This window comes from Pseudophryne corroboree (genome assembly GCF_028390025.1).
Source record: "Pseudophryne corroboree isolate aPseCor3 chromosome 3 unlocalized genomic scaffold, aPseCor3.hap2 SUPER_3_unloc_5, whole genome shotgun sequence".
Lineage (NCBI taxonomy): Eukaryota > Metazoa > Chordata > Amphibia > Anura > Myobatrachidae > Pseudophryne > Pseudophryne corroboree.
The window spans coordinates 1,178,338-1,193,787 of NW_026967541.1; the positions used below are offsets into that span (position 1 = coordinate 1,178,338).

The following is a 15,450-nucleotide window of genomic DNA, read 5'->3' on the forward strand; positions in this document are numbered from 1 at the left end:
GTTCGGTACACCGCTCATGTGCACGACCCGTACGGAGCATGTGCTCTATGTGTCCTGAGTTGTCAGACGAGTATGGCTGCAGCCATGGAGTGGTGTAAGGGTGAGAATTGGTTGTGAAGGGACAGGGTCTCTTGAGGGAAATCTCATGGCCTCATTCATGGAGCTGCGGCGTACAGTCTCCGTGACCTCAGGTTTCACACATCCAGCTGATGGTGTAGCAAAGGCGACAGGAGACAGGCAAGGAAAGGTTGCAGGAGACAGGCAAGGGAAAGGTGGCAGGAGACAGGCAGTGGAAAGGTTGCAGGAGACAGGCAGGGGAAAGGTTGCAGGAGACAGGCAGGGGGAAGGCAGCAGGAGACAGACAGGGGAAAGGCGGCAGGAGACAGGCAGGGGAAAGGCAGCAGGAGACAGGCAGGGGAAAGGCAGCAGGAGACAGGCAGCGGAAAGGCGGCAGGAGACAGGCAAGGGAAAGGTTGCAGGCAACAGGCAGGGAAAAGGTTGCATGCGACAGGCAGAGGAAAGGTGGCAGGAGACAGGTAGGGGAAAGGTTGCATGCGACAGGCAGGGAAAAGGTTACAGGTGACAGGCAGGGAAAAGGTGGCAGGAGACAGGCAGGGGAAAGGCGGCAGGAGACAGGCAAGGAAAAGGCGGCAGGAGACAGGCAAGGGAAAGGTGGCAGGAGACAGGCAAGGGAAAGGCGGCAGGAGACAGGCAGGGGAAAGGCAGCAGGAGACAGGCAGGGGAAAGGCGACAGGAGACAGGCAAGGGAAAGGCAGCAGGAGACAGGCATGGGAAAGGCGCCAGGAGACAGGCAAGGCAAAAGCGCCAGGAGACAGGCAAGGCAAAGGCGGCAGGAGACAGGCAGGGGAAAGGCGACAGGAGACAGGCAGGGTAAAGACGGCAGGAGACAGGCAAGGGAAAGGCGGCAAGAGACATTATTTGTTCTCAGGAGATTGTATAAATTGTTAATCATTTGTAACAAAAGTTAGGTTTTATTCTTTGAGAATATCTCATTATTTCTTCACAAGAGTGCACCCACAAAGAAGTCTACGTTCTTTCTCTTGTCACTGTGACACTCCCAGGTCCCCCTTACCTGCCCAATCATGTCCCTGTATTATTACTATAGATATTAGTGAGGTCACTGTGACGCTCCCAGGTCCCCCTCACCTCCCCAGTCATGTCCTTGTATTATTACTATAGATATTAGTGAGATCAATGTGACATTCGCAGGTCCCCCCACCTCCCCAGTCATGTCCCTGTATTATTACTATAGATATAAGTGATGTCACAGTGACACTCCCAGGAGTGTGATATACATTTGCTTCATACTGCTCCAATTAGCATCTGTTACACATGCCAGGGATATTATGGTCTCTGCCTTAATATATCCTAGAATTTGAGCAATATTTTCAATCCCCACAATTACATATAATAAAATTAATAATAATAATAACAACGACACGAAAGGCTGCACCCCAGTATAAAAATAATAACATATGTCTTTATTAACAGGACACCACAGGCTACTCCCCCTTTATAATCATAACAGGACCCACAGGCTGCTACTCCTGTATTATAATAACAGGACACCAAAGGCTGCTCCCCCTGTATTATAATAATAATAATAACAACAATAACAACACACCACAGGCTGCTCCGCCTGTATAATAATAATAATAACAATAATAAAAAGACACCACAGGCTATTCCTTCCAAATAATAACAGGACACTACAGGCTGCTCCCCCTGTATAATAATAACAGGACACCACAGGCTGCTCCCCCTGTATAATAATAATGACAGGACACCACAGGCTGCACCCCCCCCCCCCCCCGTATAATAATAATGACAGGACACTACAGGCTGCTCCCCCTGTATAATAATAATATCAGGGCACCACAGGCTGCTCCCCCTGTATAGTAAGACGCCATTACCTGATCTTCCTCCGGAAGTAAAGTGGAACGCACAGCCAGCAAGTAGGGAATGATTGGCACAGGCTGCTTCCTGGTTACTGGCCCCTCCCCTACTACACCCCGCCCACAGCCCCGCCCTCTGTAATGACTATTACTATACATGTCCTGAGTGCAGGAGGCCGGCGGCCATTTTCTTGTAGACCAGTCCGGCAGCAGCAATAGGTTCCCTGGCCGTGTAGTGACGTCAGGAGCGGCGGCCATTTTCCCCTGGTCTGAGCTCCGCCTTCCTTCTATCATTCCCACAAGGCAGCAGGAGCAGAGAGCAGCCATTGCTGTGTCTGGCAGCAGGTAATGATATTATTATTATTATTCTATAGGCTGAGCAGCTCTGGTGTCAGGTTCTGTACTACAGGGGGAGCAGCCTCTGGTGCCTTGTTATAGTGCAGCTGGAGCAGCCTCTGGTGCTGCATTATCCCTGTACAGGTGGCTGACACTCTAGTGTCCTATTACTGTAATACAGGTGGAGCAGACCCCGCCGTTACCGTAATATAGGTGGCGCAGACCCCGCCGTTACCATAATACAGGTGGCGCAGATCGTGCCGTTACCGTAATACAGGTGGCGCAGACCCCGCCGTTACCGTAATACAGGTGGCGCAGACCCCGCCGTTACCGTAATACAGGTGGCGCAGACCCCGCCGTTACCGTAATACAGGTGGAGGAGACGCCACCATTACCGTAATACAGGTGGTGCAGACCCCGCCGTTACCGTAATACATGTGGCGCAGACCCCGCCGTTACCGTAATTCTATACACGGGACATTGCAGATGTTGTGTCCTGTGGCATTGTGCTGTACACGGGGAGCGGCCTGTGTTGTCATAATATACAGGGGTAACATCTTGTGTTGTCATAATAGACAGGAGGAGCAGCCTGTGGTGTCCTGTTGTTGTTGTTGTTATTATTATAATATAGAAGGATCAGCCTGTGGCGTCTTGTTATTGTTATTATTATACAGGAGGAGCAGCCTGTGGTGTACAGTTATTATTATTATTATTATTATTATACAGGGGGAGCAGCCAGTGGTGTCTGATTATTATTATTATTATTATTATTATTATTATTATTATTATTATTATTATTATTATAATACAGGGGGAGCAGCCTGTGGTGTCCTGTTATTATTATTGTACAGTAGGAGCAGCCTGTGGTATCCTGTTTTTATACAGGATGAGCAGCCTATGGTGTCCTGTTATTATTATACAGGGGAAGCATTATTATTATTATTATTATTATTATTATTATACAGGGGGAGTAACCTCTGGTGTGCATTTGTTCTTGTTGTTGTTGTTGATAATAATAATAATACTAGTACTACTACTAATAATAATAATATTATTATATAGGAGGAGATGCCTGTGGTATCCACATTATTATTATTATTATTATTATTATAATAATAATAATAATAATAATAATAATAATGTCCTGTCATTATTATTATACAGGGGAAGCAGGCTGTGGTGTCCTGTTATTGTTAGTAAACAGGGGGAGCAGCCTGTGATGTCCTGTTATTATTATTATTATTATTATTATTATAATAATACAAAAGGGAGCGGCTTGTGGTGTCCTGTTGTTGTTGTTGTTGTTATTATTATTATTAATTGGGAACAGCCCGTTGTGTCCTATTATTATTATTTTTTTGCATAGGGAGCAGCCTATGGTGTCCTTTTATTATTAGTATACAGGGAGAGCAGAATGGGGTGTCCTGTTGTTTTCCCACAGGCTATGACAACTAAATCGCCATCGGTGGAGTCTTCAGTTTCTAAACTTTCACTAAAATTGACTATTCCAGTCCCAGGTGCAGCTACGCTTAAAGACCCCTCGGAGAGTAAGCTGGAGGCCATGCTAAAGTCCATGTATACAGCAACAGGGGTGATACTTACACCTGTTTGAGTTGGAGTTTGGGTTAACAAGGCTGTAGTTGCATGGGTGAAACAGTTCAGGTTAGGCCTACAACGGGGTTTTTCCTCAGATCAGCTTATATTTCTTACCGATCACATTCGTGAATTGGTTGAGTATTTAGGTACGGCTTCGTTGTACGTTGGACAAGTTTGTTCTCGGCTTGCAGCCCAACAGCTGCTGTGGTTGCGTTCTTGACAGGCCGGGGCAGAATCAAAATGAGGAATAGAGGCGTTGCCTTCTACTGATGTTATATGGTCCAGAATTGGACAAATGGCATTCTCAGTAAATGAGGGGGGGGGATCTGTTTACCTGCCAACCATGCAGAGGGATGTGGTTTTCAGCAAACCACTAACCGTCGTCAGGACTCAAGCCAGTGGCATGACGGGCTTCCAGCCCATCTTGGCTCTTCAGTTGTGGGAGCACACCTTCAGAAGTTTCCCTTCGCATGGTTTCAGACATCACAGATGGGTGGATCCGCAGTTTTGTTTTAAGAGGTTTCAATGAGTTTGACTGTCTACCACCGATGTGGTTTTTCAAGACAGGTCTGCCTGTGTCAGCAGACAAGTGAGCAGGTCTGCAGACGGCTATTCAGTCTCTTGTATATTCAGCAGTTTTGGTTCAGGTTCCAGTACACCAACAAGGTCAAGGGTTTTATTCCAATCTTTTTGTAGTACCAAATCCGGATGGCTCAGTCACACAGATATGGAACCTAAAGGGGTTCAATCGGTACGTCACTTACTACACATTCAAGATGGAATCCCTACGGTCAGTGATTGCAGGTTTAGAACCACAGCAATTCATGATTTTGCTTTCCAATTTGGCTACCGCATCAGGCGTACTTAAGTTTGCAGTTCAACAAGTGCCTCGGTTATTCACAAAGGTGATGTCTGTGGTGATAGTTCACCTCAGATCCCTGGGAGTGATAATCATTCCGTACTTAGATGACCTTCTCATCAAGGCTTCGTCTCAACAAATACTTCTTAAACATGCCTCACTGTTGTACAGTATACTAGTTCAGTACGGTTGGATTGTCAACTTTAAAAAAAAAAAATCAAGTTGCGTCCTGTGTCAAAGAATTCAATTTTAGGAATGATTCTGATTACGGTGGATCAATGCATTTACCTGCCACAACAGAAAGTACATGCTATTCATCATCTAGTACTGCTAGTGCTCAAACCACGGACAGTCTCGGTGCATTTGTACATTCGACTGGTAAGACAGATGGGGGCATCTTTCATCACACTCCAGTTCGGAAGATTTCACTCAGGTCCCTTTCAGCTGGATCTTCTCGCATAGTGATCTGGCTCTCATCTACAAATTCATCAGATGGTGCGCTTGTCTCCAGGACAATATCATGTGGTGATGTTCGGCCCAATTGAGGATTCGAGCAACCTCTCGCATGGCCATGCGACTTTGAGTCCATCCCCTTTTTGTTGATGTATGCGACTTCTGCTGCGTTGTCCAGCTGAACCTGAACAGTGTGAGACAGATATCAGTCAGTGCAGTGCGGTGCTGTGATGTGCGGCAGCACGCAATACAGACAGCACTAGCTTTCTGACATATGTCCGCGGAGTCTGGTAACAGAGACTAGGATCATGCCTGCTGTGTATTACAGGACACTAAATGCGAGTACTGTCAGTACAGAGGAGCATATAATTGTCCTATGCTATCACTACACGTATGTAATAGCTCTGGAATTGCCCTATAATCTATATAGACATGAGGGATGTGGAACGTAATATTGGTATGAGCATAATACAGATATCATTTGATATCCGCTGAGTACGGACGCATTACCTCTTTTGCGGGGCATATAATACATAAACACATAATAAATAGATCTGATCCCTTTCTGAATGGTTTATGTATGATCAACGTGCAATTTTGCTATTAGTTGAAAAGGTTGCATACAATTAATAACGTTACACACATGTATATATACATATGACGGACTGTATATAGGAAAGACTTCCACTGTGTTTTTCTGCCTATGATAAGAAACTGTATCCCATCTGGAAGAAGTTACTGCAGACCTCCAATGATATGGTGGTACAGTTATAACAGCAAGATACTCTGTTTTAATAAAGTAACAATTGTATCGGTTACAACATTCTGCTGTGTATCAAATGATATCAAATGTATCACCTAGAAGTAACTGTGACTTTTGGCAGGATAGAAACACAGAGGTAATGTCTATATTGGGAATTTTTGTCCCCACTAAACAATATAAGGCTCAAATATAATCAGGAGCAAGTATTGTTAATATTAACAGAATAAGGTTGTTACAGGTTCATGAAGAATTATATTATTAATTAGGGATTGCTATTCCAATCATAAAGAATATACATATATATCCCAATGTTATTCCTCTGAGGAATACAGCAGTGGAATACGGTCTGTACATAAAATATAAATAAATGACAGGCGGCACACGGCTTTGTTTTTAATTTTCTTTATTATTTGACACCAGGACAAAATAAATTCTTTCTTTTTTTTTCTTTTTTTTTGTCCATTTTTCTGATTCACGTCTAATTATCTTCTATTGTTTTTATATTTCACTGTTTACGGCCTATTTAAGGGTCTTAATACTTAATATGGGATACTAATAAAGTTGATACATTCCATATGGGTATTGGTATGTACTATGAATTAAGTGTCAATACATATATATAAAAAAAAGTATAACGACACAGATTTAATATCAGGAATTCTTGTTGGTCCTGGGAGAGAGTGCACCCAGAGAAACTGATCCCCTTTCTTCACCCTTCTTGTACATGTTTTAGGATCAGTGGGTAGCACCAGTCTATAATTTTATATCTGTATTGTATACAGTTATTGAGAGACTACATCCCTACAATTATTACTGAGACAGGAGCAAGTGATCTGCCTGACGCAGAGTGTTGTAAATTGCCCTGAGTTCCAGGACACTGATTGACAGTAATCCTGTGATAATGAGCTGCTGAAACTGGCTTCCTAACACGTAACATGGATGGTATAACCAACTGTGGAATGCCCTCTCGTCTTGAAAGTGGTCTCAACAGCCACCCCGTAAAACGCAGTCGCGCTAAATCGGGGTAAAAGAACGACCCCTGCTGTAGTATAACTTGGAAAACAGTATTTCGGCAAGGCGTGTTGCACAATTGGGTGCCTTGTCATGCAAGCCACCATATCTGGTATTTCATACTGACAGAGCGGAACTTTGGACAAATCCCACTTTTCTACCACAGTTAGTATCTTCTTTCACATCAGTCAACCAATCGTAGTTCCTGTTTTTCAGAAGATTCCGGTACTCCAGCTACTTGGATGTGATACGTGCGCTCCGCGTTTATGTAGCCCGAACATCAACAGTACGTATAACGGATACTTTGTTTGTTCTCTATGATGCAGTCAAGATAGGTTGGCCAGCTTCCAAACAGACCTCGGCCAGATAGATTAACCTGACCATTCGTCAGGTACACTTTCATGCCAGTCGATGGGAACGTCATGGGCAGCAGGCCTTAGAGCTTCTATGACGCAACCTTGCCGTGCAGTTACATGGCCATCAGTGCACACGTTTGTGCGCTTTTACAAGTTTGATAATTCTGCGGCATCAGCTTCTAGCTTTGGCCGTCTAGTGTTACAGGTGCCAAACAGCTCTTCCGCCCAAGGGGGAAACTTTGGTACGTCCCAAGAGTACTCCAGTGACCCCTAGTGGATTAGAAAGAAAACAGGATTTTGATACCAGATAAATACTTTTCGTTGCACCCATAGGGGGCACTGGACACCCACCCAGAGCAGTTTCACCTGGCTGGTGGTAAGTACAATAGTTCTTATGGTAACACATTTTCACTAATGTTAAGGTGATTGTTATCTATTGTCGTGTCAACTTTCTAATTGTCCATTATGTTATGTGTCAACTTTATAGTTGTCCGTTATGTTATAATGTTATATGTAATTCTCCGTTGTTCATCCTCTTTTTCGCTCCTATTTGGCTCAGCAGAAAAACACTAAGGCATCTTGGGAGAATGGAGGAGGAAGGATGGTTACACATTTAAATTTTTAAATGTGCCTATCCCTGCTATCGCACCGTCCATATCCCAAGAGTACTCCAGTGCCCCCTGTGGATTCAAAGAAAAGGATTTATCTGGTAAGTACCAAAATCCTATTATCTATAGTAATAATGCAGGGACATGACTGTGGAGGTGAGGGGATCTGGGCGTATTTACAGTGATATTTATGTCTTCTCATTTCACAGAGGTGTGAACAAGACATCTGGTGAGCGTGAGACACCCAGCAGCCATCCTCATGTGTCAGGAGGACTGAGCAGGTCCCAGAGCCCCATCACGGTGCCTCCACCTCACTCACTGATACATGAGAGACACAGTGACCAGAAGATCCAGGAACTCACCAACAAGATCATTCCACTGCTGACTGAAGAGGTGACTGCTGGGAATGGAACATTGTACAGTAACACCAGGAGACGTGTCTGGGTGATGACTGGAGAGGTGACTGCTGGGAATGGGACATTATACAGTAACACCAGGGGATGTGTCTGGGTGATGACTGGAGAGGTGACTGCTGGGAATGTGACATTATACAGTAACACCAGGGGATGTGTCTGGGTGATGACTGGAGAGGTGACTGCTGGGAATGGGACATTATACAGTAACACCAGGGTATGTGTCTGGGTGATGACTGGAGAGGTGGCTGCTGGGAATGGTACATTATACAGTAACACCGGGGGATGTGTCTAGGTGATGACTGGAGAGGTGACTGCTGGGAATGGAACATTGTACAGTAACACCAGGGGATGTGTCTGGGTGATGACTGGAGAGGTGACTGCTGGGAATGGGACATTATACAGTAACACCAGGGACTGTGTCTGGGTGATGACTGGAGAGGTGACTGCTGGGAATGGGATATTATACAGTAACACCAGGGGATGTGTCCGGGTGATGACTAGAGAGGTGACTGCTGGGAATGGGGCATTATACAATAACACCAGGGGATGTGTCTGGGTGGTGACTGCTGGGAATGGAACATTGTACAGTAACACCAGGGGATGTGTCTGGGTGATGACTGGAGAGGTGACTGCTGGGAATGGGGCATTATACAATAACACCAGGGGATGTGTCTGGGTGGTGACTGCTGGGAATGGAACATTGTACAGTAACACCAGGGGATGTGTCTTGGTGATGACTGGAGAGGTGACTGCTGGGAATGGGGCATTATTCAGTAACACCGGGGGGGATGTGTCTGGGTGATGACTGGAGAGGTGACTGCTGGGAATGGGGCATTATACAGTAACACCAGGGGATGTGTCTGGGTGATGACTGGAGAGGTGACTGCTGGGAATGGGACATTATACAGTAACACCAGGGAATGTGTCTGGGTGATGACTGGAGAGGTGACTGCTGGGAATGGGGAATTATACAGTAACACCAGGAGATGTGTCTGGGTGGTGACTGCTGGGAATGGAACATTGTACAGTAACACCGGGGGATGTGTCTGGGTGATGACTGGAGAGGTGACTGCTGGGAATGGGGCATTATACAATAACACCAGGGGATGTGTCTGGGTGGTGACTGCTGGGAATGGAACATTGTACAGTAACACCAGGGGATGTGTCTGGGTGATGACTGGAGAGGTGACTGCTGGGAATGGGGCATTATACAATAACACCAGGGGATGTGTCTGGGTGGTGACTGCTGGGAATGGAACATTGTACAGTAACACCAGGGGATGTGTCTTGGTGATGACTGGAGAGGTGACTGCTGGGAATGGGGCATTATTCAGTAACACCGGGGGGGATGTGTCTGGGTGATGACTGGAGAGGTGACTGCTGGGAATGGGGCATTATACAGTAACACCAGGGGATGTGTCTGGGTGATGACTGGAGAGGTGACTGCTGGGAATGGGACATTATACAGTAACACCAGGGGATGTGTCTAGGTGATGACTGGAGAGGTGACTGCTGGGAATGGGGAATTATACAGTAACACCAGGAGATGTGTCTGGGTGGTGACTGCTGGGAATGGAACATTGTACAGTAACACCGGGGGATGTGTCTGGGTGATGACTGGAGAGGTGACTGCTGGGAATGGGGCATTATTCAGTAACACCGGGGGGGGATGTGTCTGGGTGATGACTGGAGAGGTGACTGCTGGGAATGGGGCATTATACAGTAGCACCATGGGATGTGTCTGGGTGATGACTGGAGAGGTGACTGCTGGGAATGGGACATTATACAGTAACACCAGGGGATGTGTCTAGGTGATGACGGGAGAGGTGACTGCTGGGAATGGGGCATTGTACAGTAACACCAGGGGATGTGTCTGGGTGATGACTGGAGAGGTGACTGCTGGGAATGGTACATTGTACAGTAGCACCAGGGGATGTGTCTGGGTGATGACTGAAGAGGTGACTGCTGGGAATGGTACATTGTACAGTAACACCAGGGGATGTGTCTGGGTGATGACTGAAGAGGGGAATGCCGGGAATTGGACATTATACAGTAATACCGGGGGATGTGTCTGGGTGATGACAGGAGAGGTGACTGCTGGGAATGGGACATTATACAGTAACACCGGGGGATGTGTCTGGGTGATGACTGGAGAGGTGACTGCTGGGAATGGGACATTATACAGTAACACCATTGGATGTGTTTGGGTGATGACTGGAGAGGTGACTGCTGGGAATGGGACATTATACAGTAACACCAAGGGACGTGTCTGGGTGATTACTGGAGAGGTGACTGCTGGGAATGGTACATTGTACAGTAACACCAGGGGATGTGTCTGGGTGATGACTGAAGAGGTGACTGCCGGGAATTGGACATTATACAGTAATACCGGGGGATGTGTCTGGTTGATGACAGGAGAGGTGACTGCTGGGAATGGGACATTATACAGTAACACCGGGGGATGTGTCTGGGTGATGAGTGGAGAGGTGACTGCTGGGAATGGGACATTATACAGTAACACCATTGGATGTGTTTGGGTGATGACTGGAGAGGTGACTGCTGGGAATGGGACATTATACAGTAACACCAAGGGACGTGTCTGGGTGATTACTGGAGAGGTGACTGCTGGGAGTGGGGCATTATACAGTAACACCAGGGGACGTGTCTGGGTGATTACTGGAGAGGTGACTGCTGGGAATCGGGCATTATACTGTAACACCAGGGGACGTGGCTGGGTGATGACTGGAGAGGTGACTGCTGGGAATGGGGCATTATACAGTAACACCAGGGGATGTGTCTGGGTGATGACTGGAGAGGTGACTGCTGGGAGTGGGGCATTATACAGTAACACCAGGGGACGTGTCTGGGTGATTACTGGAGAGGTGACTGCTGGGAATCGGGCATTATACTGTAACACCAGGGGACGTGGCTGGGTGATGTCTGGAGAGGTGACTGCTGGGAATGGGGCATTATGCATGAACACCAGGGGATGTATCTGGGTGATGACTGGAGAGGTGACTGCTGGGAATGGGGCATTATACAATAACACCAGGGGATGTGTCTGGGTGGTGACTGCTGGGAATGGAACATTGTACAGTAACACCAGGGGATGTGTCTTGGTGATGACTGGAGAGGTGACTGCTGGGAATGGGGCATTATTCAGTAACACCGGGGGGGATGTGTCTGGGTGATGACTGGAGAGGTGACTGCTGGGAATGGGGCATTATACAGTAACACCAGGGGATGTGTCTGGGTGATGACTGGAGAGGTGACTGCTGGGAATGGGACATTATACAGTAACACCAGGGGATGTGTCTAGGTGATGACTGGAGAGGTGACTGCTGGGAATGGGGAATTATACAGTAACACCAGGAGATGTGTCTGGGTGGTGACTGCTGGGAATGGAACATTGTACAGAAACACCGGGAGATGTGTCTGGGTGATGACTGGAGAGGTGACTGCTGGGAATGGGGCATTATTCAGTAACACCGGGGTTGATGTGTCTGGGTGATGACTGGAGAGGTGACTGCTGGGAATGGGGCATTATACAGTAGCACCAGGGGATGTGTCTGGGTGATGACTGGAGAGGTGACTGCTGGGAATGGGACATTATACAGTAACACCAGGGGATGTGTCTAGGTGATGACGGGAGAGGTGACTGCTGGGAATGGGGCATTGTACAGTAACACCAGGGGATGTGTCTGGTGATGACTGGAGAGGTGACTGCTGGGAATGGGACATTATACAGTAACTCCACAGGATGTGTCTGGGTGATGACTGGAGAGGTGACTGCTGGGATTGGGACATTATACAGTAACACCAGGGGATGTGTCTAGGTGATGACTGGAGAGGTGACTGCTGGGAATGGGGCATTATACAGTAACACCGGGGGATGTGTCTTAAGGATGACTGGAGAGGTGACTGCCGGGAATTGGACATTATACAGTAACACCAGGGGACGTGTCTGGGTGATGATTGGAGAGGTGACTGCTGGGAATGGGGCATTATACAGTAACACCAGGGGACGTGTCTGGGTGATGACTGGAGAGGTGACTGCTGGGAATGGGACATTATACAGTAACACCAGGGGTTGTGTCTGGGTGAAGACATGAGAGGTGACTGCTGGGAATGGGACATTATACAGTAACACCAGGGGAAGTGTCTGGGTGATGACTGGAGAGGTGACTGCTGGGAATGGGGCATTATACAGTAACACCAGGGGAAGTGTCTGGGTGATGACTGGAGAGGTGACTGCTGGGAATCGGGCATTATACTGTAACACCAGTGTATGTGTCTTGGTGATGGCTAGAGAGGTGACTGCTGGGAATGGTACATTATACAGTAACACCAGGGGCCGTGTCTGGGTGATGACTGGAGAGGTGACTGCTGGGAATGGGGCATTATACAGTAACACCAGGGGATGTGTCTGGGTGATGACTGGAGAGGTGACTGCTGGGAATGGTACATTGTACAGTAACACCAGGGGATGTGTCTGGGTGATGACTGAAGAGGTGACTGCCGGGAATTGGACATTATACAGTAATACCGGGGGATGTGTCTGGTTGATGACAGGAGAGGTGACTGCTGGGAATGGGACATTATACAGTAACACCGGGGGATGTGTCTGGGTGATGACTGGAGAGGTGACTGCTGGGAATGGGACATTATACAGTAACACCATTGGATGTGTTTGGGTGATGACTGGAGAGGTGACTGCTGGGAATGGGACATTATACAGTAACACCAAGGGACGTGTCCGGGTGATTACTGGAGTGGTGACTGCTGGGAATGGTACATTGTACAGTAACACCAGGGGATGTGTCTGGGTGATGACTGAAGAGGTGACTGCCGGGAATTGGACATTATACAGTAATACCGGGGGATGTGTCTGGGTGATGACTGGAGAGGTGACTGCTGGGAATGGGACATTATACAGTAACACCAGGGGATGTGTCTAGGTGATGACTGGAGAGGTGACTGCTGGGAATGGGGAATTATACAGTAACACCAGGAGATGTGTCTGGGTGGTGACTGCTGGGAATGGAACATTGTACAGAAACACCGGGAGATGTGTCTGGGTGATGACTGGAGAGGTGACTGCTGGGAATGGGGCATTATTCAGTAACACCGGGGGGGATGTGTCTGGGTGATGACTGGAGAGGTGACTGCTGGGAATGGGGCATTATACAGTAGCACCAGGGGATGTGTCTGGGTGATGACTGGAGAGGTGACTGCTGGGAATGGGACATTATACAGTAACACCAGGGGATGTGTCTAGGTGATGACGGGAGAGGTGACTGCTGGGAATGGGGCATTGTACAGTAACACCAGGGGATGTGTCTGGTGATGACTGGAGAGGTGACTGCTGGGAATGGGACATTATACAGTAACTCCACAGGATGTGTCTGGGTGATGACTAGAGAGGTGACTGCTGGGATTGGGACATTATACAGTAACACCAGGGGATGTGTCTAGGTGATGACTGGAGAGGTGACTGCTGGGAATGGGGCATTATACAGTAACACCGGGGGATGTGTCTTAAGGATGACTGGAGAGGTGACTGCCGGGAATTGGACATTATACAGTAACACCAGGGGACGTGTCTGGGTGATGATTGGAGAGGTGACTGCTGGGAATGGGGCATTATACAGTAACACCAGGGGACGTGTCTGGGTGATGACTGGAGAGGTGACTGCTGGGAATGGGACATTATACAGTAACACCAGGGGTTGTGTCTGGGTGAAGACATGAGAGGTGACTGCTGGGAATGGGACATTATACAGTAACACCAGGGGAAGTGTCTGGGTGATGACTGGAGAGGTGACTGCTGGGAATGGGGCATTATACAGTAACACCAGGGGAAGTGTCTGGGTGATGACTGGAGAGGTGACTGCTGGGAATCGGGCATTATACTGTAACACCAGTGTATGTGTCTTGGTGATGGCTAGAGAGGTGACTGCTGGGAATGGTACATTATACAGTAACACCAGGGGCCGTGTCTGGGTGATGACTGGAGAGGTGACTGCTGGGAATGGGGCATTATACAGTAACACCAGGGGATGTGTCTGGGTGATGACTGGAGAGGTGACTGCTGGGAATGGTACATTGTACAGTAACACCAGGGGATGTGTCTGGGTGATGACTGAAGAGGTGACTGCCGGGAATTGGACATTATACAGTAATACCGGGGGATGTGTCTGGTTGATGACAGGAGAGGTGACTGCTGGGAATGGGACATTATACAGTAACACCGGGGGATGTGTCTGGGTGATGACTGGAGAGGTGACTGCTGGGAATGGGACATTATACAGTAACACCATTGGATGTGTTTGGGTGATGACTGGAGAGGTGACTGCTGGGAATGGGACATTATACAGTAACACCAAGGGACGTGTCTGGGTGATTACTGGAGAGGTGACTGCTGGGAATGGTACATTGTACAGTAACACCAGGGGATGTGTCTGGGTGATGACTGAAGAGGTGACTGCCGGGAATTGGACATTATACAGTAATACCGGGGGATGTGTCTGGGTGATGACTGGAGAGGTGACTGCTGGGAATGGGACATTATACAGTAACACCATTGGATGTGTCTGGGTGATGACTGGAGAGGTGACTGCTGGGAGTGGGGCATTATACAGTAACACCAGGGGACGTGTCTGGGTGATTACTGGAGAGGTGACTGCTGGGAATCGGGCATTATACTGTAACACCAGGGGACGTGGCTGGGTGATGTCTGGAGAGGTGACTGCTGGGAATGGGGCATTATGCATGAACACCAGGGGATGTATCTGGGTGATGACTGGAGAGGTGACTGCTGGGAATGGGACATTATACAGTAACACCAGGGGACGTGTCTGGGTGATGACTGGAGAGGTGACTGCTGGGAATGGGACATTATACGGTTACACCGGGGGATGTGTCTAGGTGATGACTGGAGAGGTGACTGCTGGGAATGGTGCATTATACAGTAACACCAGGGGATGTATCTGGGTGATGACTGGAGAGGTGACTGCTGGGAATGGGACATTATTCAGTAACACCGGGGGATGTGTCTGGGTGATGATTGTATCACTGTGTGTGTCAGGTTCCTATAAGGTGTCAGGATGTCACTGTCTATGTCTCCATGCAGGAGG

The 15,450-nt window shown here is 47.7% G+C and overlaps 1 long non-coding RNA gene across 4 annotated transcripts; it reads left to right on the plus strand.

The window, feature by feature from the left end:
• The first annotated feature begins 2,215 nt into the window (after positions 1-2,215).
• Positions 2,216-8,274, plus strand: LOC134984345 (uncharacterized). 4 transcript variants are annotated; one of them, XR_010191738.1, is made up of 4 exons: positions 2,220-2,261; positions 7,624-7,666; positions 7,853-7,999; positions 8,108-8,274. It is a non-coding gene; the product is annotated as an uncharacterized LOC134984345 (long non-coding RNA). The 4 variants fall into 4 exon arrangements; XR_010191739.1 differs by having other exon boundaries at positions 2,225-2,261; positions 7,850-7,999; XR_010191736.1 differs by lacking the exon at positions 7,624-7,666 and having other exon boundaries at positions 2,216-2,261; positions 7,850-7,999.
• The last annotated feature ends 7,176 nt before the right edge of the window (positions 8,275-15,450 follow it).